The 24044-nt window shown below is 35.3% G+C and overlaps 1 protein-coding gene and 1 pseudogene across 2 annotated transcripts in view; one reads left to right on the plus strand and one right to left on the minus strand.

Moving 5' to 3' along the window:
- Positions 1 to 24044, plus strand: part of MYO6 (myosin VI) — a 148797-nt gene that overhangs the window by 13878 nt on the left and 110875 nt on the right. The window lies entirely within an intron of this gene.
- LOC129066866 (microtubule-associated protein RP/EB family member 1-like) lies at positions 17196 to 22587 on the minus strand (annotated as a pseudogene).

Genomic DNA, 24044 nt, shown 5'->3' on the forward strand with positions numbered 1-24044 from the left:
CAGAACATGCTGTTTCACTGAGTTATGCAGATTTCCTAAATTTATGTAATATTAAAATCATATTTTGATCTCATCAGAAAAGTCTTTTAAGTATTTAAACTTAAACAGCACAAGCTATTATGCTCAGGAGGCAGATAGAAGTTTTTCCAGATTCTACTTTTCACTTGATTTTACCATTGTCAACAAATACTTGTCACTTGCTTTCCTTGAAGTGACAGGCTTTACTCAGAAAACAAACAAGTGAACAAATAAAACCTGTTTGCCAGAAACCAGAGTTTGAATAACTAAGGTTTGTTAATCATTCTCTCCAATGAAAATAGTGTGTCATGAAAAAAAAAGTCAGTTCCTGAAGATTAGAACTCAAACATTCACACAAATATTTTCCTTGAGCCAACCATCGTACTTGGTACTTTATGCACAGTTTCTGTTTTGTCATATAGAATATTAAAAAAATGTATGTTTGAGGATCAAGATCTAATGAAATCAATACATTTTACTGCTTAATCAAAGGTATTTTAAGTGAAGCATCATTCTTTTTACTATCGGTGCCGTGACCACTGTTATGGCTTGGTGCCACTACCTTGATTTTAGATAAACTAGTAGAAGTTTTACTCATTATTGGTTCTGCCTTATTAGGGCAAATGTGTTAGTATTATTATGAAAATTGTTTTGACCTTTTTGACTCTCTGGGAAGGTCTTAGGGATCTCCAGGGTTCTGTGGACCACACTTGGGAATTGTTGACTTGAGTTGTGAATGTCTTCAGGTTTCTTGTAGAAAAGACATGTAGAAAAGTCTAGGAAGTTTGAGTTAGACATTACCACAGAGTTAATTTAATTCCAATTCTTTATTAATAGGTTGAAGAAACAGGTTTAGCGAGATTAAGAGACTTGGTAAAGATCATTCAGCTAAATTAGTGTCAGAACTGAAAAGGTAATTCATGTGGCTTGATTGATTCAGAGTTCACTTTTTCTGTCAATGTTGCACAGTTGAAAAAGTTAGAAGTTATTTCAGACATCTTTTATATACATCTGTGACTAGAGAATAAGCATTTTTTTCAGACATCTTTTATATACATCTGTGACTAGAGAATAAGCATTTTTTTAATGTAATAATATGGATACTGTCAAATAGAATTCTTAGGGGATAGATTTTTGGACTCTATGACCCAGAACTTTATGACCAGCTTTCACCTATTTTTTTTTGAAGGCTACACATATTCATTATTGAATCAACCTAGTAGTGTGGAAAAATATTAACAAAGAGAAAATACATTCTTGCAATAATTTCCCAGTAAAACATGCCCAAATTCTCCAGACAGTAGTGATCTTTCCATTGATGTGGTAAGTTGTAAGCAACCCAGACAAAGCTTAAATACTTGAGCCAATTCCTTGTAGACTTAGCTTGGTTCTTCTCCATTGTCTCCTCTTAGAATTTTGCCTGATTTTATAGTTTTCATCCATCTGAATCCATTGGGTAATGGGCTGGTTCTGCTTTTGTTTGTTGGCCAGGAATCTCTCAATCCTGAAAGTCTAATGAGAAGAAATGGTGAAGAGAAGTCAACTGTGAGCTTCCATGTATTATTCTCACCTCCTTTTTTCATCTAATTGAATATAAAATTGCTTGCTGTGGTCAGTTTGTAGGCTACATGAGAAATTGAGATAAGTCAGCAATTCATGCGTAATCATTGCTTAAAAAACACCCTTAAAATATACCCTGATAAAAATCAGGGTCATCAGTGAGACATGTAGGAGAACAACATACTGTTTGAATGACCCATGGACATGGACAACGGTGTGGGGATTGCTTTTGGGGAGAGGGTAGGCTCGGTGGAGGAGGGCAAAGGGGGAAAAATTGGGATATCTGTAATATAACAATAAAACATTTAAAAAAGAGAACAATATATACTTTTGGGAGAATGAACACTTTTGTTAAGGTTCCAAATAAAGGACAGCCTTCTTTCCATTTACATGGTATTGTATTTCTGGAATACTCAAAGTATATATTAAAACAGTGCAAAAATATTTTGTATATGTATGTATGTGTATACACACACACGCTAGATTAGATTTTAGGTTCACCTGTCTTCTCTAAATTTGCTATTTATGTTGCCTTCTATATATCATTAGTGGCATAAAAATAATTTGAAATAGAAAGTAAAAAGTTCTTATACCCCTTCACACAGGAGCCATATCAGTTTGGACTGTCCTAGATGGACGTTTGTTCTGGCTGCAGTAGTTTTATTGAGTCTTCTTCAATTTATTCTTAAATGTATGACTGCCTTTAAGTGAGACACCGAAGCTTTTAAGTTCTGAGTAGAATATACAAAGAACTAGTGAAATAATAAAAACATTTATACTGGTTAACTGAAACTGTAATAATTATACATAGTAATTTTTAAAAACATGATTCACAGATTCCACTCAAATTAATAGCAACTTGTTGTATTTTTAAATGAATTTACTACATAAATAATATTTTGCCTCCCTAAAAGTTTTATTATCAGCATTTTTAAGGTCACGTCTGTTGCAAAATTCATAAATAACTTTTTCACTTACTTATTATTGAGTTTTTAAATTATTGAGGTACCAGTAATCTAGTCTATTTTGGATCTGAATTTAAATACAAGAATTTATCTTTGTTTTATGAGATAATTGTGCCTCAGGTGTAGCAATCTCCTTTTTTACTATCAAGGTGCTTGTGAATTTGAGGATGAACAAAGGTTAGAAGGAAATTATTGCTGTAAATATATTATTTTGCCATAGGGAAATACCATAGAACAGTTGCTACACACATATATAAAGCGTTATGATAACGACATACTGAAACCAGAAAAGTTGGAGCTGTGCTTCCTGTCACTACCAGAACCAGTAAGTAGAGACAAGGATTGAATGTTTATGGGCACTTTATTCAGATGCTGGCGATTTGAGAAGACGGTGGATTATATACCCTAAAAACAGTCTTAATGTCACATCTTAAGCCAACCTTTATATAAGGAGAAGAAAAGGGTAGGTAAGGAGTTTGGAAAAAAGATTAATCATGGAGGAGTTGCAGTCCAGGGATAACTTTCTTAGTATTTTTTTAATCTGCTGATCAGCAATTCTTTATGTGCATTAGGATGTTTCCTCCCTGGAACACAGTGGCTCAGGTACTGTCTCCATTTCTTGCAGTCCCCCTGGGGCACAAAGGTTGAATTGCATGTCCACCTCCTGGAGTCCCATAGGTCATACCTTCCAGTTCATAGAATTACAGCTTTCCACATGCATTAATCACTTAAGCCGATTAACCATAACTGAAGTCTTTAACTCTTTAGTTCCCCATTGATACCTATTTGAAAACGTGGCCAGAAATAATTTTCTCATACTGTTTATTAATATAGAGTTAAGTAACTGTTCTTTATTTAGTGTTTGAACTTCTGAACTACCCCACTTTATACTTTTCATTTTTTCCAAGGACTATTATTTATGTATTTGAAAGCTAGATATCTTTAATTAACTTATCTTTACTTATTTTTTAAATGTCAAATGGACAATTTAGCCGAACCTTAATGGATAACAATATAATTAAAGAATCTTAGTGTTGTTAACAAGGATACTGTAGGTGGCTTTGCTTAAGAAATATACAGAAATGTATTATAAATGTATAAGACATATATGTAAGTTAGCAATGCTTTTCTTTACAGACGTTTTCTTTGTAAAAGGATTCTGCAAAGGGCCCTTTCATTGGCCTTTCCTAAACTGTGTATGTATCTTCAGGAAAATGACTAATGAACAAAAAAGATGAATGAATGTATGTTTTAACTGAAAATACATTTATCTGTACTTGTTCTTCATCAAAACTACAGTATTTGTAATTGTACACTAGATGCTAAGTGTATTTCTCTGTAAATTAAAGAGGAAAAAATCGGCTAATCAAAGTTACAACCTGAACATTAGAAATTCCCCCAAATTGTATAAGACCACATGAATCTTTCCCTTATTTACCCCTGCAATAAAAATGAGACTTTCAATAATCACTGTATCAATATGAAAGTGATTCAATTTCCATTTGTTACTGTTAGAAGTGAAAGAATAAATTCTAGGGTTCTCAAAATCCTGATGTCTAGTGCACAGCCTAGACCCATTAAACCCCCGATCTTGGAGGGTGAGACCTAGATATCAGTACTTTTTCAAAGGTCCCTAGGTGATTTCAGTGTACAATTTCAATTGTGTTACCTTTTTTATATTAAATCTGTGTAAATAAAACTTTCTGTCAAACACTGACAAAACTAACACTGGTGACCAAAATATTTTTAAAATTTAGTTTTTGTACACTAATTATTAAAACCTTCAGTGTCTCATGGAAGAGTTAAATAGAGCATAATCTATGGTGGAAACTTAAGAATTACTGAAAATTATTAAAATAGTATACTCGTTACTCATTACAAAATTTTGAAGTAGAAGTTAATTCTGTTGAGTCTAGTTGTTTGTTTCCAGGCAGACCATATTTAAATCACTCAACACAGGCCATCCACTGTTTTATCTTTATTTAAAAGTGCTTCTGAGATGAAGTTTCTGTAACCTCTTTTTGTCTTTTGTTCTTCATGAAGATCCTTCATGTCTAACCTAAAATGTTCTATCTATTTTACCTTTCAAAGATGTAGGACATTTGATCATTGGTGTGTATGTATACACACATACCTTTAAATAAACACATATTTTAAGGTTATTTAGTTATTTTTTTAGGGACACGGGAAGAGAGGGAGAAGGAGAGAGAGAGAAACATCAATGGGAAATAGAAATATCGATAGGTTACCTCCTGCGCCTGCGACTGAACCCGTAACCCAGGCATGTATGTCCTGACTGGGGAATCGCACTGGTGACTGTAAGCTCTGCAGTACAATGCCTGTCCAACCGAGCCACACCCAGCCAGGGACATAAACACATTTTTAATCCTTTATCATTCATGTAATTGAAGACTGAAATTATTTTTTACTCTGCATAGCCTAAATTAGGTAAACTTCATTCATTATCCAATCAGAAAATTATCCTCCGTGGCTGCTATTTTAGGTCTTAGTATAAAGAAAACATTTTACGTTATTAGGAAACATCGTTTTATTAATCTTACTGATAAAGAGAAGGTAGTGGTGAGGAAATGACTAAAACCAGTTTAGAGACATCCGGGTGGAAACAATGGAGATGGTAAAAAGGGGCTGGATTTTGGATATATTTTTTCCTTAACTTTATTGAGATATAATTTGTATAATAAAATATACACAATTAAAAAAACAGTTCAGCAGTTCAGAGACAGTATGGAGAACCCAGGTTCTGGAAGAGCTAAGAACAGATGGGATCAGGAGCACATGTGGAGAAATCAGCTCTGAAAAGAGTTGGGGCAAGTTCAGGTATGGATGAAATTACAACAGTGTTTACAGTGGAAGAGGCAGAGTATTGAGAGATTTTATACCTTACTGCGTTTTTTCCCGCATCACCTAGACATTAGGTCATCACAAGTTTTTATGGGATGGAGGTGATATTGGGGCCTTTGTTAGAGTGCTAGTATTTGGAGACAGTATTATGAACAGTGTTAGTTACCTTGTTATTTTAGTAAATATACTGATAATGAAAGCAAATTGTTCAACCACCCTGTTCAAAGATTTAGATTTTAAGTATATTTACCTGACTTTACAGAAAACATTTAAGTTGATTCTGTGAGGTGGGAAAAAAGTGACTGTAAGTTTATCTGTGTGCTTTTTTAATTAAATTTTTTATGGGTGACATTGGTTAATAACATTATTAAAACACTTAACAGGCTAATTGTTATGATACAGAATTTGTAAGATGTGAGTTAATACAATTGGTGCAAATGCCATGCTAGTGATAGTGGTGAGTGATAAGAATGAAACAGCCTTTGGCAACTTGCAATTCATATTCTAGGAGGGAAGAATGTTTCCATATGAAGGATATTGAATTTGCCTAAGCTTTATATAAAATTATGAATATTCCTTCAATTTTAATAAGTAATAACTAGGAATTGGAATGTTTGGTTTGATACTAAATTTTATAATTGAACCACTGTGAATAAGCTAAGGTTCAGAGTAAGAGCTGCATAACTGGAGAAAAATTTAGGAGACTGGAAGTGATTAAATTGGGATAAAAAAAGGAAAACTAATTAGGTGATTCAGACATGTTTTCAAATACAGAGGATAGTGATAAAATATTATTAACCAGCATTTTTTTTAGTGAAAACAGAGGAAAGCCTGATCTTCAGCTACATTCTGAGGGATTTAGACAATTTTGTTCATTCATTCATTTAAAATCATTTGCCTGCCTGCTATGTGGAAGCCCTATGCCAAGTTCTAAGACACATCTAAGATCAGTGCAGAAACGACCTCACCATCATTAAGCTTATGTTCTAGGAGGGAGACAGACATTAAACAACTGTTTATCATCTGGCTATACTTCAGAGATGTTCTGTGGGTGCTATGAGAGCATTTTATGGGGAAAAGATGTGAGAAGGAACAGTGTAAGGCGGTGGTAAAACATTAGGATGAGTATAGAGCACTTTGTGACTAATCAGTGTTCTTTTAAGATCCCCACACTGCCAAAATTAACTCATTTATTCTTTGTGAAAATTCCATGTAACCAAAATGAACTGAATAAGAATCTTCAATATTTCTGTCAGTATTGTTGGCGTTTTGGTGGATGATATTTTAGGCTGTGTGTGTGTGTGTGTGTGTGTGTGCGCGCGCCTATGTATTTTTTTTTTTTGCCTGTATATTCTTTACAAAAATGAAATTAAAGTAAAATAACTCCTCCCTCGTTTTTGGAAAGTCTTAAAAATTAAATGCATTTTTATTTCTATAAGGCAATTGGGAAATTTCATTTCTACATTTGGAATTTATTATTCTTGGGTTCTCTATTGCTGCTGGATAAAGAAAAGAAATTATCCTTAGATACTGCCAGGATCCTTTGCAGTAGCCCCAACTTAATAACTGTTAATGACTTATATAAAGGAACATCCATTTATAATCCAAAACAAATGTGTGTTTTTTGAGGTGTTGTACAATATATAGCAAGTAATGTAAATGTCTTTTGTTCTTTAATTTTTATATAATTAAATGGTTATGAATTATGTGTTTGTTCTTCCAAGAATATTATTTAAAAGCATGGTATATTTTTGCACCCAGTAGTATTAATAAATTCATATTAATTACGGCCTCTGTACAAATGAAAAAAATTGTTAGACTTCCTTCTCATAATCTAATAGTTTGAGTAAACTTACCTTTTATTTCTGACATGTTCTTTTTATATAGTCATGTATCTTTCTACTACCATATTGCTGATGTCCATCTCTATTCCACTGGATCTTTTTTTGTCACTTCTAGAGAATGAATGTCATTTAGAATTTAGTGACTGTTGATTCTTTAAATAATGAAATATACTGAAGCAATTTAGGTGTTTTACTTTTCATGTATCAACTGTCTTCTGCTTTTTAAAAAAAATGGCTTCTTAGGTGATCATTAGAATTTCATGGTGTATTTCTTAGAGATTTTCTTTAGTGAGCAAAATCAAGGAAACTGAGTTTCCACTTAGTGTTTAATCCGCTCACTTACCCAACTTGTGAGGTGGTTCTTAAACATTTATGTAGTTTAGATCGGGGAATATTTTATGATAATGTATACAAGATTATACTTTGATATTATCATTTGTACATTGTAAATAAGGTGCTGTTTTTATGATACTTAATAGGACCAATGTGCTCTCTCCGTTACCTGTGATCCTCCTCGGGCTTGGAATTTGCTGTTGCTGGGTTGCCAGTGGTAAGGTTAGAGTCTGGATAGTAACGGGGCTGAGCAAATTCTTGTATGGCTATTAGCAGGCATGGAAGAATGCCTGCAGGTCACCTCTGAGTAGGGAATATGTACAGAAGGTGCTGCTGCCTTGGATCTGGGCATGGGGGGCTGGGCTGGCCCTTGTCCCTCGACTTTGAATGAGACCTGTTGGCAGCTGTCCAGATTGGAAATGAACCTTCTCAAGTTCCAGGCCTACCCCGGCTCGTCTGAGGGCAGTGTATGGGGATAGCAGCACCCTGGGTGGACGCCTGGCATTGCCAAAGATCAGTCTCCTGTCTTGAGAGCTGTGCCGCTTATCTCTTGACAGTCAGGGAGCAGATTGCAAAATACAGGTCAGTAGGTGTATATGACCTGTAAAAGGATCCTCTCCTTTTCCAATTAGGCTATTCAGGGCTTGAGCTTTATTTAGTTGTTAATTTGATTAATGTTATTTTGTTATGGGTTAACAATTTTTATTTTTAGTCCAAGTTTAGTGATACATTTGTTTGAGGGAATATGGCCTGTATCAGAAATTCATCCTGCTACCCTTACAAAGGAATGGAAAATGGCTTTTTAATGGAGTTGACTGATGCATTCATAGTAACAGTAATTAGTAACATTTAAAAGGTAGATTGAATACAAGGTAGTTTAATAGGTAGAACACGTTGGTGTTTTGTGTTCCCGGAATGTGTGGCATATCACTGCTTTAAGATTTCATTCCATTCATCTTTTCGGACTCTGTTCAAAATGCATCTCCCCAGTCTCTTTTGTCCTGCTCCTTGTCCTTCACCAGCCAACCCCTCAACCCCCGCGTTGTCAGTCTCCATGCCTGTGAATGCGTTGTGTTAGCACTTTGTGTTGTGCAACTGTTTACTTGTCTTTCTCCTTCAGTAGGTTATAAACATTCTTATGTATTCAAGGCCTCATACTTTGCCCTGTTACAATAGATGCTCAATAAATGTCTATTCAGTGAATAATTTCATTGCAAATTCACATAGCAAATGTGAATACTGGGATATTGTCTACTTGTAAAAATTTCCTCAACTTGTAAGTTTTAGATCATGTCATTCACATAATATCTCTTAGAGGTAGTGATATTGGGATTGTCAAGGGCTTAATGAGCCCAAACATCAAGAATATTGCTAAAAAAAAACCACCCCAAACTAGTGATGGAAAGATAGGGTATTTAAGAACCCTTTTTTTTAATAATTTGGGAGAGCATGGTACATTATATTGGCTGATCCCGGGAACATTTTCATATGTGAAAAAAATAGCAATTTTGGATTTTTATAACTTAGAGCAATCATTTTGAAAAATCACAAAGCTAAATTTAGTTATTTGGACACATTCCAGGTTTTATACTTCCTGAGGTTTTGTGTACTATTTTTTTTACTGGCCTTAGGGCTGAACAAGCCTGACTGTGTAAAAAAGACTGTTATACTTGTAAACACATGTACGCTTGTAGGACCAATTTAAGTCTTCACAGAATTTATTTTATTTTTGGATGAAAGTTACTTTAAAGGTAACACTTTTTTTTTAAAATTATAAAAGCAATAGCTATTCTTCGGAAAGTTTGAAAAAGTATGAAATGTGTAAAGGAGAAAAGAAAAACTATTTATAATGCCACCACTTAAAAATAGTAAGTATTGATATTTTATATAAAATGTGAAACAATTTATTAATTATAAAATTTTAATAATGTTTATATAAAATTAAAAATCTTTATTAAGTTTTCTTGCCAGATCAGATAAATACTACACTCTACTTTCTTCAAGGTTTTTTTTTTTTTTCTTAATTAACTGTAATTTATCTGGAATCTATTGTGGCTCATGGTTGGAAAGTTATTTTAAAGTTGTGAGTAACTTTACATTTTTGTTTTTGACAGAGAAAGAAAAATCTCATCTTTGAAATTGTTATTATGGAAGTTTTTTTTAATTCCTCATATTCTTTATTAAAGCCCCATATATTTTTTTAACAATATTTTTTACATTGTGTTCATTTTAAGTAATCAGTCAACTAATAAGTAAATGCATTTGTTTGCCAACAACAAATCAAAACAATACAGATAGTAGTTCATATTCCCCTAGGCTACCACCTGGTTGCTTATCATCTAGAAACTAAGCACTGTTTTCATTTTGGTATGTATACTTCTGTACTTTTTACTGTTTTAGAGTTTTAGGCTTGTAGAACCATGTAGTTTTGTATGTGCTTTTTGATATAAAAGAATACAAAATGTTTTGCAGCTTCATTTTTCATGTAACAACAGGCCTTTGGTGTCTGTGTTGAAAGGTAAAGTTCTACCTTATTGTTTTTAATTGGCGCTCGACTGTAGTCCAGATACTGCGTAATTTATTTAACTCTTTTCTTTAGTGATAGGCATTTAGGTTGTTTGTAGTTTTTCTCACAGAGTTATAATAAATATCTTTGGTGTATACTAAAGAGGTGCTGGTTCAGAGAATTTGCTAGTTTATAGTCTGACAAAGCAGCTTGATGTTACTGCTGTTTTATTATCACTGTGAAGGGTAAGAAAAGTATCTCATTATTGTTTATTATATAATATCTTTCCTAAGGACAAATATCAGAATTTAATGATTAAAATGGATAAAATGGCTGGCTGCTTGAAGCACAGACTTTGTGTTTAAAAGAAAAATGTTGGTTTTACATAGAGGAGCACTTAATTTTTTTTCTCCAATTCATTTTAGTTTTCATTTGACTAGAGCTGTAACACAGGGAAAAGGTATTGTTTACTTTAAAGTTTCTAGAATCAGTTGTTTTAAAGTCTAAGACCTTGGGAAATGTCCCCAAACTTGACAAAACTCAGTTTGTTTAATAAAATGTGGAACTAAGGCACAATGTTATATTCTGATTTAGAGGAATAGAGAAATAAGAATACATTTTAAAATGGTTTGGGAAATAGGCAAGTAATGGGTTAATTAGAATTTAAATATATAATTAAGAGTGTAGCTTTTATAGGTTAAATTTAAGTATTTGTATATTCATCAATGGTTTTTGGTTAGTAGTGGCATGATCTATATGATAAAAAAACTGAAACAAATAGGAATATGGTGTTAAAAGGAAATGATCATGGAGACTCCTGGTCAAGATGGAGGAGTAGGTTAAACACTGCTCACACTCCCCACAGCCATATCAAAATTACAACTGAATTCTAGAATAACCACCCTTGAGAGCCATTTGAAGACTAGCTGAACAGAACTCTTAAAACTAAGAATAAAAGAAGAGACCACACCAAGACTGGTACAGTCCCCATGGAAGGGGAGAAAGAACAGGGAATTAACTTTCCCACATCTCTTGGGAGGAACCTCATCATTGTTTTAGCCACTTTTTCTTCATGGCTTTGTGGCTTTGCTCCTTGTTCTCTCTACAGAGCAGCAGCCTTCTTTCTGTAGTTCTGTTTGTAACTTGTCTTGTTCTATGTATATGTAAATCTGTGATTTTGAGTAATGACGAAAAAAAGAAAAAACAAAGAAATGATTATAGAATACCCGGCTAAATTCCAATTCACAAAGTTGCATTTCATTAGAGCTACTGGTTGTAATGTGTCAGTTTTACTTTAGGAACTCTGTGTTGTATTCATTAATATTTTGGGGTAATGGCAAAAATCATTGTTAGAATAGACACTTTAAATATGTATATTAAAATTCTACTTAAGCATATTATGATTTTTTTTTTGGTTCTTTATAGACAAATTGTGTGCTAGATTTGAAAATCTGTGGAGATGAACAAATAATGGCACACATCTGCTTCCTCGGGAACTTTATTCTTAGCTCCTGACAGTAGGTTGTTTGTACAGGTTCTGACCTAATATACTTTGTTTTGCCATTTAAGTTAAAGGGAGCATTTCCTCTGCATCCGATCAGTCAACAAAGATTTAAATAATTTCCATCATTGCATTAAATGATGGCAGTATGTGGATAAGCAAGGTATAATTCTTGTCCTTACACTCTAAGGAAAGATTAAACTTTAACAAGGAAGTATCAAACAAAGCAGAGAGAAATGAATGCTATATAAAGTTAAAAGCAGGTGCAGAGGAAGTTGAAAAGGGGTTAATGGAAGACTTCAGGGAGGTGAGAGTTGCTTAATTTTTGAAGTAGTGAGTAGAAATGCAGTATGTGAAGACTAGGGGGGTGGCGCCTCTGGCAGGAGGAGTGCAAATTGTGGGTGTGAGTGTTTAGTGTGCTTGGTGTGCAGAATGCATGCTGAGGGGAGAAGGTACCTTTGAGAAATGGGCCCATTCAGTTCAGTGAGAGGGATAGTGTCTGAGGACCTTCATCTCCAAAATTGGGTTGACGTGTTGATCTGTGCTGGGTGATAACTCTCCTTTCCCGGTTTTCAAGATTGCGTGTGTTTCCCTGGTGTCACTTGCAGAAACTGTTTCTATTCAAGATAAGATAAGACAAAGGGATGGGGGGAGTGGGGTGTCACCTAAACCGCACAAGGACAGATGAGGAGCTGTGCTAGAGTTCAGAGTGAAACTAATTATTCTCAGTAACCTCACTCTAAATATTAAAGTGAGATGAGTCTTGTAAACTTGAAGATGACTTTGGAATGGGTTTCACAGCTTTTTGACTTAGCGAAATTTTCATAAATACATTTCCTCTGCATTTTGGATCTGAATTTGCACTGCACATTTTGTTGGAAGTTAACAATAGGTTGAAATGCAGTTATTATTCATTAGTTATCTTAATTCATTATCAGTTTCAAATAGAGTTATGTTGTTGTGGATTTATCTTGGTTTCTGTCCCTCTTACACATATAGTCAAGATGATGATGGTATCTTATTGCTGCTTCTTCCACAAAATCTTGTGTTTTAAATTTTCTTTGTAGCTGGTTAAAAAGAAAAATGGAAAAAGACCTATGATGAGTAATTTAGTATGGTGATTTTTACAAATCTCCTCTAATTTTCTCTTTGCCTTCATTTATTTAGTTTACCATGCTAAGTGAATAACTATTTTCTTAGCCAGTTTGTGGTTCTGGTTATTGCACTTTTCATCCTTGCTCTGATATCTCATCCCTCGATTCATGTTTCTTTTCTTTTCTATCCCTTTTTCCCTTTTAAGGCTGTTTTCCACCTGTCCTTGTTTCCTTGCCCCATATCTATTATTTTTGTGCTTAACTATCTCTTACGCTGAAAACAGATTCTCTGTTTGTTTGACCAAGGATTCTGGCTGTCTTCATGAATCTCTCTGAATTCTACTTGTTGCAAGTTTAGCTTTTGACAAAAGAACAAGCTATATAGTCTTTGATAGACCCAGATAGTTTTTAGTCTCTCTTTCCGCAAAGTACCTCTAGTTTTCTTCCAGTTTTATTTTCCTTTTGTCCTTTGGGAAGGAGCTTACTGGTACAAGGTCTTGTTTTGATTTGAAATGAAAATTATTGCGTGGATTACATGATTGGGTTAACTGAACTGGTAAACGCACTTGTGAAATTAGGACATGAAACAGCCTTATTAAGTGAGGCTTTCAGCATTCCTCACTTTGTCTCTTCCTATATTTTGGTGACAGCTCACAGGGTGGAGCTCTTTATTTCAATAATTAAATATTTTACAGAAGGGGTAGTAGTTTCTACCTCTGAGAAGGCATTTGGTATCTCATTTCTTGTTGTTTAAACATCCTGCTTGCTTCAGTAATACTGAAACATACTGTAATGAGACAAGGCCTTGTGGTCAATAAAATTGATTATTTTGACAATAAAGCATTGTTATAGCCATTTTTATTGTCAGTTAGTGTTTGCCAGCATTTTTGAAAGCGTTGGAAATTACCTTCTAGATTGAAACACAGTCACTTGGACTTCATATATATCTGTGAATCTTCACAGTAGGAGTGGGCAAAAAGGCAGGCTTTATGTTAGGGAGAAGTCAGATTTCTACCTAAAGGTAAAAAGGAATAGAGGTGGATATAGTTCTTTGTTCTTCAGAGTTTGCCTTCAGTAGGATCATGGTGGGAAGGACCTTTTGTATGGTGGATTGAGAGATCCTGAATGTGGGTGAGTTTATTTGAGGAGTTGCAGGTTAAGAGAGAAGTTTGATGTAACTAGGGTTGGGCATAGAGAATGGAGGTGAAGGTAAAAGTCAGAATTAGGAGTAAAGTAGTAGAATCAGATGGGGGCAGTGGCGGGGGGGGGGGACCAACTGACCATAGGATGGGGCAGTAAGGAACAGAAGAGAGTGAAAGGGATGTATGTGCTTTAAGGAGGCAAAGAAGAGGGTGGAGCAGAGGAATAAGGTACCAGCCAGCTTGAGAGGAAAACTCTTGCTGTAGTTTGAATCCATTATAGACAAACTGAAAGCTCTTTGTTGATTGATTTGTTAAGTCTTGGAACTGTTAAAGGAGATACAAGTGTAATGGTGTAAGGAGTAACTTTTTGGTTCATTTTTTTCCCCGTTTTAAGTTTTTCCGTATTCTTAGGTCATGAAGATAATCTACTGGATAAAATTCTAGAAGCTATATTGTTTGCCTTTTACATGTAGTTTTATAAACTCCCCTATCTTCCCCCCCCCCCCCCGGTGTATAATTTTTGGCCATGATTGAGGTGGGACTCATATTTAATTTTTTCCAAATGTATATCTAGTTTTCCTAGTAGCCTTTATTGAAAAAGTAGTCTTTCCTCTGCATCGCTTTTATTCTGCATTGCTACTTTTGTGGTGAATTATGTATTAATATATGTATGGATCATTGTTCTGTTTCATTGGTCTATTTGTCTATTCAGGTGCTATTTCCATACTATCTAATTATTGGAGTTTTAGTCTAAATCTTATTTTCCCATCTAGCTCTTTTTTGAGATGATTTTGGCTTTTCTTGGTCCTTACATTTCTATGTAAATTTTAGAATCAGCTTTCCAAATTCCCCCCGAAAAAAATCTGCAGGAATTTAGTTGAGGTTGTATTGAACCTAGAGATTACTTTGGAGGGAATTGTCTTATTGTCATAGTGTATTGTTTAATCTACTTTTGTCTTCGTTAATTTCTCTGAATGATGTTTTAAAATTTCATAGTTTTCCCTGTAGTTGTCTTATATTACATTTTTTTCTTTTTAACTTTTTCTTTGTTCTAATTTCAGATTTTTAGAATTACAAGAACAATACTCTACCAAAATCCCTGCTCTTCACCCAGATTCCTTAAATGAACACCTTACCACATTTTCTTTACCCTTCTCGTTCTCTTTCTATGTATAAACACACCTGACACTTAGAACTTTTTGAGTGTAAGTTGTGTACTTACACCGGCTTCTTTACTCCTAAACACTTTCAGTCTGCATTTCCTAATTTAAAAATTATTACCCCATAAGACCACAGGTAACACTTACCAGTAGTATTTAAAATCTGTAGACTTCATTTGGAAATCATGAATTGTCTTAAGTATATTATTCATAGCAAATGTAAATCCCAGATCATGTATTGCATTCAGTTGTCAAGTTGCTTTAGTCTCCTTTCATTTGGAACAGTTCTTCACCTTCCTTTGTGTTTCATGATGTTGAAACTTTTAAATAATTTAAGCTTGTTATGTTGTATAAGGACTCTCTATTTGGGCTTGTTTAATATTTCTTCATGATAAGATTGAGATTATACATTTTGGCAAGAGTACCACAGAAGTGGTCTGACGTACAAGGAGTTTTATTTGGTTAAGGGAGTGTCTGCCTCCTTATATATAGAGTTACTGTTTTCTGCTTTGTAATTAATAAGTATCTTTAGGGAGATGCGCATATTTTAAAATTAGATTTATTTGTGGATATTTGATATTGTTTGATGCTGTTGTGAATGGTAAATGCTTTTTGCCTCTTTATTTAATTTTAGGGCAACAGAAGTCTAAAAGGCTATAAAAAACAAATAACATTACTGTTATTTGAATGGTGGCTAGTTACTTGCATTTTTGGCATTGTTAATTACTGAATCTGTGCTTCCTCCGAATTTTATTTACCCAGAGCATTCACTACACAACAATTTATCATAAAATACCTGCTTTCTACAAACATTTTAGGGCAAACTACCACCAGAAACAAATCAATGCAAACACATCAGGGGCTGAACAATCTCATTAGTGTGTGACACACATTTTGCAGAATTCTGCCAAACAAAAGAACTGAGTAGGCTGTGGGCAAAGGAAGTGAGAGAGTGTTAAGAAATGAAATATTTTAAATATTAATAATTAATTTAGACACGGTATTGTATTTTCTGTAAAAGAAAATTAACATTTAGTAACACACTAACAAATTTTATCTCTAAAGAGATTAGTGCACTGGCAAAGTGTACTGATAACAGTGGAGGGCTGTGAACAGTAGGTACCCAAAACACCCAGCCTTGCAGATCCCAAAGTACTGATGGCCTTCACTGATCACTCTCTTTGTCAGGGGTCCAAAAGGAACTTGCAGCATGAACACCTACCTGTTGAACTTCCACTCTAAGCAGTAGACTAAGTAGTCAAAGAGGAGTCCCCAGTGGGCAAGGGAAGCAGATAAACACATTAAATGTAAACTTAAAAGACAGTAAAATGGGACATGGACCCCATTCAAATCCTAGAAGTGTGGACAAGGTCCCAAAAATAGTAGTTAGATTTAAAATCCAAACATATCTCATTTCCCAAAACGACATAGTGCATAGAAAATTCAGAGGTAATTGGGAAAATTGTTAGAGAAATGCGTAGTGAAAATCTTGCTATTCAACTAGAGTATCTCAGGGCTGCAGCACACCCTCTATTCATTCAGGCAAAACGCCTCTTGCTTCTTAGCCGAGATGCAGTTGGTGAAGGTCATCAAATGGCTTTACAGAGCAACTTTTTAAACTTTCCTTCTGGGCCAAGGTTAGGCCTGTGATGAAGATTCAAGCAGCCCTGCAAGGCCTGTGAACAGCAGGTTTCAAAGTTCCAAGGTCTGGCCCTTCTTTCCCAGACACCAGGGCAACACAGAGACTCTCTTCTCAGGTTACATTTTATGTTTTGAAATATGGAAGCATATTTTAAATACTCTTAAGGCATTTATTTATTAAGACATTCTCTGCGAAGATTTCACAGTAGTTTTAAATTCAAATCAGTCTTTACATTTCTCCATTAAGTTCTCCACTTCAGTGTATCACATAAAAACACCTCTCCAGCAATCAGTGTTACCAGCATCCGTATGGTGAGCCCATGGTCAGCCTCTTTGTTCCCTGGGTGAACCAACTAGAAGTTAATACTGCTCTGTTACGGGGTAAAAGCTTGTAACTCCAAATTAATGGAAGAGGAGTGAGACTTTGCACAGTGCACTTTAAGAACAGGTACTTTTTGCTTATGAAAAGAAACCAGTGAGTCCTCTAAGAATAATAAAAGGGACTATTTTACAGTTAAGCACATGATTTGTAGTGAAGAATTCAGAAGTTGCTCTGCTGGTCCAGGCTGCTAATATTCTTCTTGTTTTCTCCTGTGGGCTCCTTCATCAGGTATCCCAAAGCCTTCATTTGTGGCATGGAGAATGTCCACAGTCCTCTGCCATACATGTTTATTTTCCTCCTCGTTCTCTTGGCCTGTAAGTCCAGCGTTCCTTAGCTTTCCAAAGTAGAAATCTCTTTCTCCAAGTCTGCAACGGCACGTTTCAGTACGTTGACCTGCGGTGTCAGTTCGGCTGCTCCATCGTCCCCAGTGCTCACACTGGGATTCTTTTTGCACCACACCCAGGCCGGCCTTTGAGGTTGCATTAGCTCTGTGTGCTGCAGTGGTCTCTGCGGAGCTGCACTGCTGGTACTGAGAGGTTTCTTGGGTTTGTTCGGAGCTGGAGCAACAAGGGAGGGAACCACTGCAGTTTCTTGACCTTGTCTGGCAGCTACAGGGTCGTAGTTTTTTCCATCATAGTTTGCATCAGAAAACTTGAACCACCGAAAAAATTCAAAATTGTCTTGAAACTTTCCTTTTACTCATTTGTCCACAGGAATAATTTTGTCAACTTCTATCCTCTTAAATCCTGTTTGTAGTATTTTGAAGTTGTGGATGTATTCATGTCCCTACTTAGCTTGGAATTTTACTTCAGCGTAGTGGAGCCAGGGAACAGCATGTCCATAAACTGACAGTAGGCAGCCCCTAAGCACAACTATTGGATCTTTGTTAGATTCAACTGCAATGACTCATTGATCCAGGCCAGCATGTCATGTTGACTTAGGTTATCACTGGTGACTGATGTTGAATGTATGTTCACTGCCACCTTTGGCTCTGGATGGAACTATTTCCACTGCCAGTGCAGGCTTGCGTTCTGTTTTCGTTTTGCTCAAACTGTCTGACCCCACCTGCCCTTGCGATGACCTCACATGCGTACTCTATCATTATGCACCAACTTAAAAAAAAAGTCATTGTGGTTTATAATGAGCATTTCTCTAATGGTTATAATGTTGAACCTCTTTTTCTGTGCTTTTTTTTTTTTTCTATTTGTAATAATTTTGTTTTTTTATTGATTGACTTTTTGAATATTAAAACAAAGTTGCCTTCGTAAAATAAACCAGGTATGGTTGTGATATACTATACTTTTGATTTATTACTGGATTTGGTTTGCTAATATTTTGTTTAGGATTTTTGTATCTATATTCATTAATTTTATTACTAAGCTTACCCTACCTTTAGGATGAGTTGTTATTCTTTGCACGAGGGCTGTATAAGATGTGTCATGTTAATTCCTCAATCATTTTCTTTTGAGAAAATAATGGATACATTAAATATATAAGAAAAGTTGAACTATGTTTTAACTTTCTGGCATAAACATGTAGGACTAAAAATTTGTTTGCAGTGCCTGTGTGAATGTTTCAGAGTATCCAGGATACAGTTAGTTCTGCAAGTTATCTGTGGTGCACACTAAACTCTACTGTGCATGCAACATTTATAGAAGTTTTTATTATATCCTTGGATTGAGTATGCATATCCAACGTTAGTGTACTTCAGTTTAGTGAGAAGAACATAAGTAAATATTAGTAATAACATTTACTCAGGTTCTGTTGGAAGAGTATATGTGGGATAAAGTGGGGACAAAGATTAGAAAGAGTGGTAGGAAGAGATTGGGCTGAGGCAGGAGAAACCTCAAGAAAAGGTGATGGCAGAACAAAGGAAGCAGTTTGAACAAAGATGTGGAGATTGGGTCAGCCTGGGGTCCTTGGGGGAGCTTGAAGTAGTTGAGAGTGAATGGGGAGTGTGGATCTGAGAAAGGGACTTAGAGAAAGTAGTTACATAAAGAAATAAGCTTTTGCCATGTTGTTAAACAAATGAAGAAATTAATGCTTAATATGATATTCCTTCATAAGCAATTTATACTTTAATAACAATGATAGAGTTACTCTGTATGCTAAAAGTAGGTATAACTGATGAACTGAAGGAAGATGCTGAGAGATCTGTACACTCACTTGCTATGTAGATGATTAGTTGTAGGTCACCAGTCTCAAAGTATGTTTATGCTTTTCAAATTTGTGCCAGGTTTTGTTGACTCTCAATTACACTCTCATAACCATTAGTTCTAAGGTTCACAATTATTATATCCCAGTCTTAAAGAAAGGAGATGCCAATTTTTGCAGTAACTATTAGGACAGTTGCTCTAATTTTACAGTTAGGTAAAGTGATGCTCAAGGTGAAACAACAAAGGCTTCTACCATATGTGGAGGAAGAAATGTTGGATGTTCAAGCTGGATTCAGAAAAAGAAGCACTCCAATCTAATTGTGAACATTTGCTCCAGGGAATTTCAGAAGGTTAGTTTATGTCTTACAGACAGACAACAGGACAGTACAGCCTTTGACTGTGTGGATCATGATAAACTGTGGGTTGCTCTGAAAGAACTGGGAGTGCTTCCAGACTTGATTGTCCTGATGTGTAACTTGTTTTGTGAACAGGAAGTCACTGTCAGGACAGAATATGGAGACAGAATAGTTTCCAATAGGCTAAGGTGTCTGACATGGGTACATTTTATCTGCCTATATGTTTAATTTGTATGCAGGACATATTATATGAAAAAGTGAGCTAGACCCAGGAAGGAGGAGTGAAAATCAGTGGAAGAAATATCAGTAACTTAAGATAGACAGGTGATGCCACTTTTTACTTGCAGAAAGTAGCAATGATTTCAAATGACTTCTGATGAAAGCAGAAGAAGAAAGTGCCACAGCAGGACTGCATCTGAACATCAAGAAGACAGAAATTAAGACTACAGAAGAAATACACAACTTCAACACAGAGAGTGAAAACGCTGAAATTGTTACAGATTTTGCTTTATCATGGTTCAGACCTCAATTTGGATGGAGATTGCAGTCAAGAACTCAAGAGAAATTTGAGACTCGGGAGGGCAGCAGTGGAATAATTAGGAAAGATTGTCAAGAGCAAAGATGTGTCATTAGAGACCAAGGCTAAGATCATGTACACTCTTGTTTTCCTAATTACTAGGTACAGATGTGAAAGTTGGACAGTGATGTAGGCTGATAGGAGAACAATAGTTTCATTGGAAATAAGGAGCTGGAGTAAGGCTCTACAGGTACTGTGGGCCACCGGAAAGATGAATAAGTGGGTTCTGGAGCTAAATCCTGAAATAATGCAAAACATTGCTGACGGCAAAAATGACACAACTGAAATTGACCTACTTGGGGCATATCATGAGAAGGAAGGGTTCTTTGGATAAGATGATAATTTTGGGAAAAACAGAAGGCAGCAGGAAAAGAGGAGAGAAAGACCAAGTATAAGATGGACTGACTCCACAAAAGAGGCCGTAGGCATGCGTCTGCCGGAGCTGAGTAGGGCTGTTGAGGACAGGACGTGGTAGGCATCATTCATTCACAGAGTCGCCAGGGGTCAGAGCTGACTCAACAGCACATAACACACATTGCTGAAAAAGAAAAAAATAAAATAAAACAGCCAGCTAAGGAATGATACACCATTATTGCTAAATGCATCTTAGTTTTAAAAAACTATAATTACCAGTTTACATTTAAAAATGTAGCATGTGAAAAAAAGTGCATATTAGAATTGTTGCGATAGATGGTATTTCACTTAATCCTCACAATGACAGTTTTAAATAGATATTGCCCCATTATTAATCACTAGTATATGTCATAGTTTTTCGGAGTAGCTCTTATTGAATAATCAAACCTGTGGTTGTTGACTTCCCCAATGCTGAATTACAACATAGTATAATTTAGTTAATTAATTACCCTTTATTATTAAACATTTAGCTTATTTCTAAGTTTTTTTCTTTTTCTGTTTTCTTCCATTTTTTCTCCCCTTTTCCTTCTCTTATTTTGGTAAGTACTACTTCACAAAATATCTTAACAGGTAAAATTCTGATTATTTTCTTAAGTATAGATGCCTAGAAATACGAATGCTAGAGCAAAAATTCTAAACATTCTTGAGACTCTTGTTATATGTATAGAGCCATGTTGCTTTTCAAAATATTTAATGATTATGCTATTACAGTTGTCCCATTTTTTCTCCCCTTTATTCCCTTCTACCCTGCACCCCCTGTCCCACCAGCACCCCCCGCCACTTAGTTCATGTCCATGGGTTGTACATATAAGTTCTCTGGCTTCTCCATTTCCTATACTATTCTTAACCTCCCCTGGTCTATTTTGTACCTACTAATTATGCTGCTTATTCCCTGTACCTTTTCCCCCATTCTCTCCCCTCCCCCTCCCTTCTGATCTCCATTTCTGTGATTCTGTTCCTGTTCTCGTTGCTTGCTTAGTTTTGTTTTGTTTTGTTTTGTTTTGTTTTAGGTTCAATTGTTGATAGTTGTGACTTTGTTGTCATTTTACTGTTCATAGTTTTTGATCTTCTTTTTCTTAGATAAGTCCCTTTAACATTTCATATAGAAAGGGCTTGGTGATTATGAACTCCTTTAACTTGACCTTATCTGGGAAGCACTTTATCAGCCCTTCCATTTTAAACGATAACTTTGCTGAATAGAGTAATCTTGGATGTAGGTCCTTGGCTGTCATGACTTGGAATACTTCTTTCCAGTTCCTTCTTGCCTGCAAGGTTTCTTTTGAGAAATCAGCTGATGGTCTTACGGGCACTCCTTTGTAGGTAACTGTCTCCTTTTCTCTTGCTGCTTTTAAGATTCTCTCCTTATCTTTAATCTTGGGTAATGTAATTATGATGTGCCTTGGTGTGTGCCTCCTTGGGTCCAGCCTCTTTGGGACTCTCTGAGCTTCCTGTGTTTCCTGGAAGTCTTTTTCCTTGGCCAGGTTCGGGAAGTTCTCCTTCATTATTTTTTCAAATAAGTGTTCAATTTCTTGCTCTTCCTCTTCTCCTTCTGGCACCCCTATGATTCAGATGCTGGAACATTTAAAGTTGTCCCAGAGGTTCCTAAGCCTCTCCTCATTTTTTTTGATCCTTGTTTCTTCATTCTGTTCTGGTTGAATGTTTATTTCTTCCTTCTGCTCCCAGTCATGATTTGAGTCCTGGTTTCCTTCCCTGTATTATTGGTTCCCTGCATTATTGATCCCTGTATATTTTTCTTTATTTCATTTTGCATAGCCTTCACTTTTTTGTCTATTTTGCGACCATACTCAACCATCTCTGTGAGCATCCAGATTACCAGTGTTTTTAACTGTGCATCTGATAGGTTGGCTATCTCTTGAACACTTAGTTCTGTGTTTGGAGCTTTGATCTGTTCTTTCATTTGGCCCATTTTCTTTGTCCAGGTGTGCCTGTTATGTTGGAAGGTGGGGAGCCTTAGGTATTCACCATGGTGGGGCAAGCCAGGTCGCGGAGTTGTGATGCTCTCTGTTGGGGAGGGGTCCAAGAGGGAACAATGCCACTTGCTCGTCTCTTGGCCATGTTGCTTTTCAAAACTGTAATTATCAGTTTACATTTTTTCATAACCATGCTTAGTGATATAAGTTCCACTGTAACTTTTTTAGTGTTGGTTATATTACAATAAAAATATTTTTCTAATTCTTCTGTGAAAGTGGTATCTCATTTTAGGTTGCTTTTTTTTTTTTTTTGGTTACAATATTGAATACTTGATAACATTAATTTTATATGAGCTTATCCTTGTATGTTTCAGGAGTTTTTTGTGATTATAGTAAATTATAAAGTTAATACAGATATAATTATGTAGATGTAAGGACATTTTAAAAAACAATTTAAAATTGAATTTATTGAGGTGACATTGGCTGGCTGATTAAATTATGTAGGTTTCAAGTATACAATTCTGTAATACATCATCTGTATATTATCTTGTGTGTTTACCATCCCAAGTCAAGTCTCCTTCCATCACCATTTATCCCCTCTTTCTTTACCTAATAGGACATTTTTAATTACTAGATTTATTTTTCCCCTGCAGTAGCATAATGGCTATATTTTTAACTGTAAAACACAGTTGATGCAATTAGAAAATTTTTGTTTGTTAAATTTCTTATTTTTATCTGTGGCTCAGTTGTGGATTTTCCTAGGTGAGATTTCATGTTTTAGAGAATTACTGAACTTAGTATGTATAATGTTTATGATCCAGTTAATGCTGGGATAAAATTATAATTGCTGTGAAATCTGATTAAGTATCTGAAAAAAATTTAAAATTATAATAGCTCTAAATGTGATAAAATGTGCTATATACTAAGTATTAAAAAAATGGGATTTAGTGATAAAACAAAGATTCTGCTAAAATCCTTTTCTCTTGAGTGTTCCATCAGTAAAGAGTACTTCATCAAGGAGACTGATTTTTTTTCAGCTGATTTAAGAATGAAAAAATTATTTCCACTCTGATCTTTTGTGAGGATCTGTGTGAATACTTGTAAAGCAGAAGCATATGGTTTGAGTATTTTTAAAGATTTCTTTTGAGCCACATTAACTGGTATTTCTAAGTGGCTTTGAGGAATACATATTGCAGTGTATACGTGAATCTTTTTTCGGGGAACAAAAACTGGATGTTATGTAATATTTATTAAAATGCAGAGTTTTCTTGTGACATAATATTTCTAACAGCAGGCTCTGATAGAAACGGATTTTTAAAAGAAAGTAGAAGAGTTGGCACCGTTTAAATGAAAGCAAATGGATGCACAAAGGAGAGCCTTGTCCTAGTGCTCTGTGTTATATGGCTATGGATGAGTCATTTAATTTTTTCTAGCCTTTGTTTTTGTATTTGGAAATGAGCACAACAACATGGGTCATTGATTGTTTATATTGTAGAAACAGTCAAATTCTGGTGTTGTTTTGAAGAATTGATACATCTGTTATTTGGTTCTAAATTTTAGCTTAAGATAGATTTATTCCATGGCTTGATCCAATCCAGCACA

Source organism: Pteronotus mesoamericanus, unplaced genomic scaffold (assembly GCF_021234165.1).
Source record: "Pteronotus mesoamericanus isolate MK-2021 breed Mesoamerican mustached bat unplaced genomic scaffold, CSHL_Meso_final contig_20, whole genome shotgun sequence".
Lineage (NCBI taxonomy): Eukaryota > Metazoa > Chordata > Mammalia > Chiroptera > Mormoopidae > Pteronotus > Pteronotus mesoamericanus.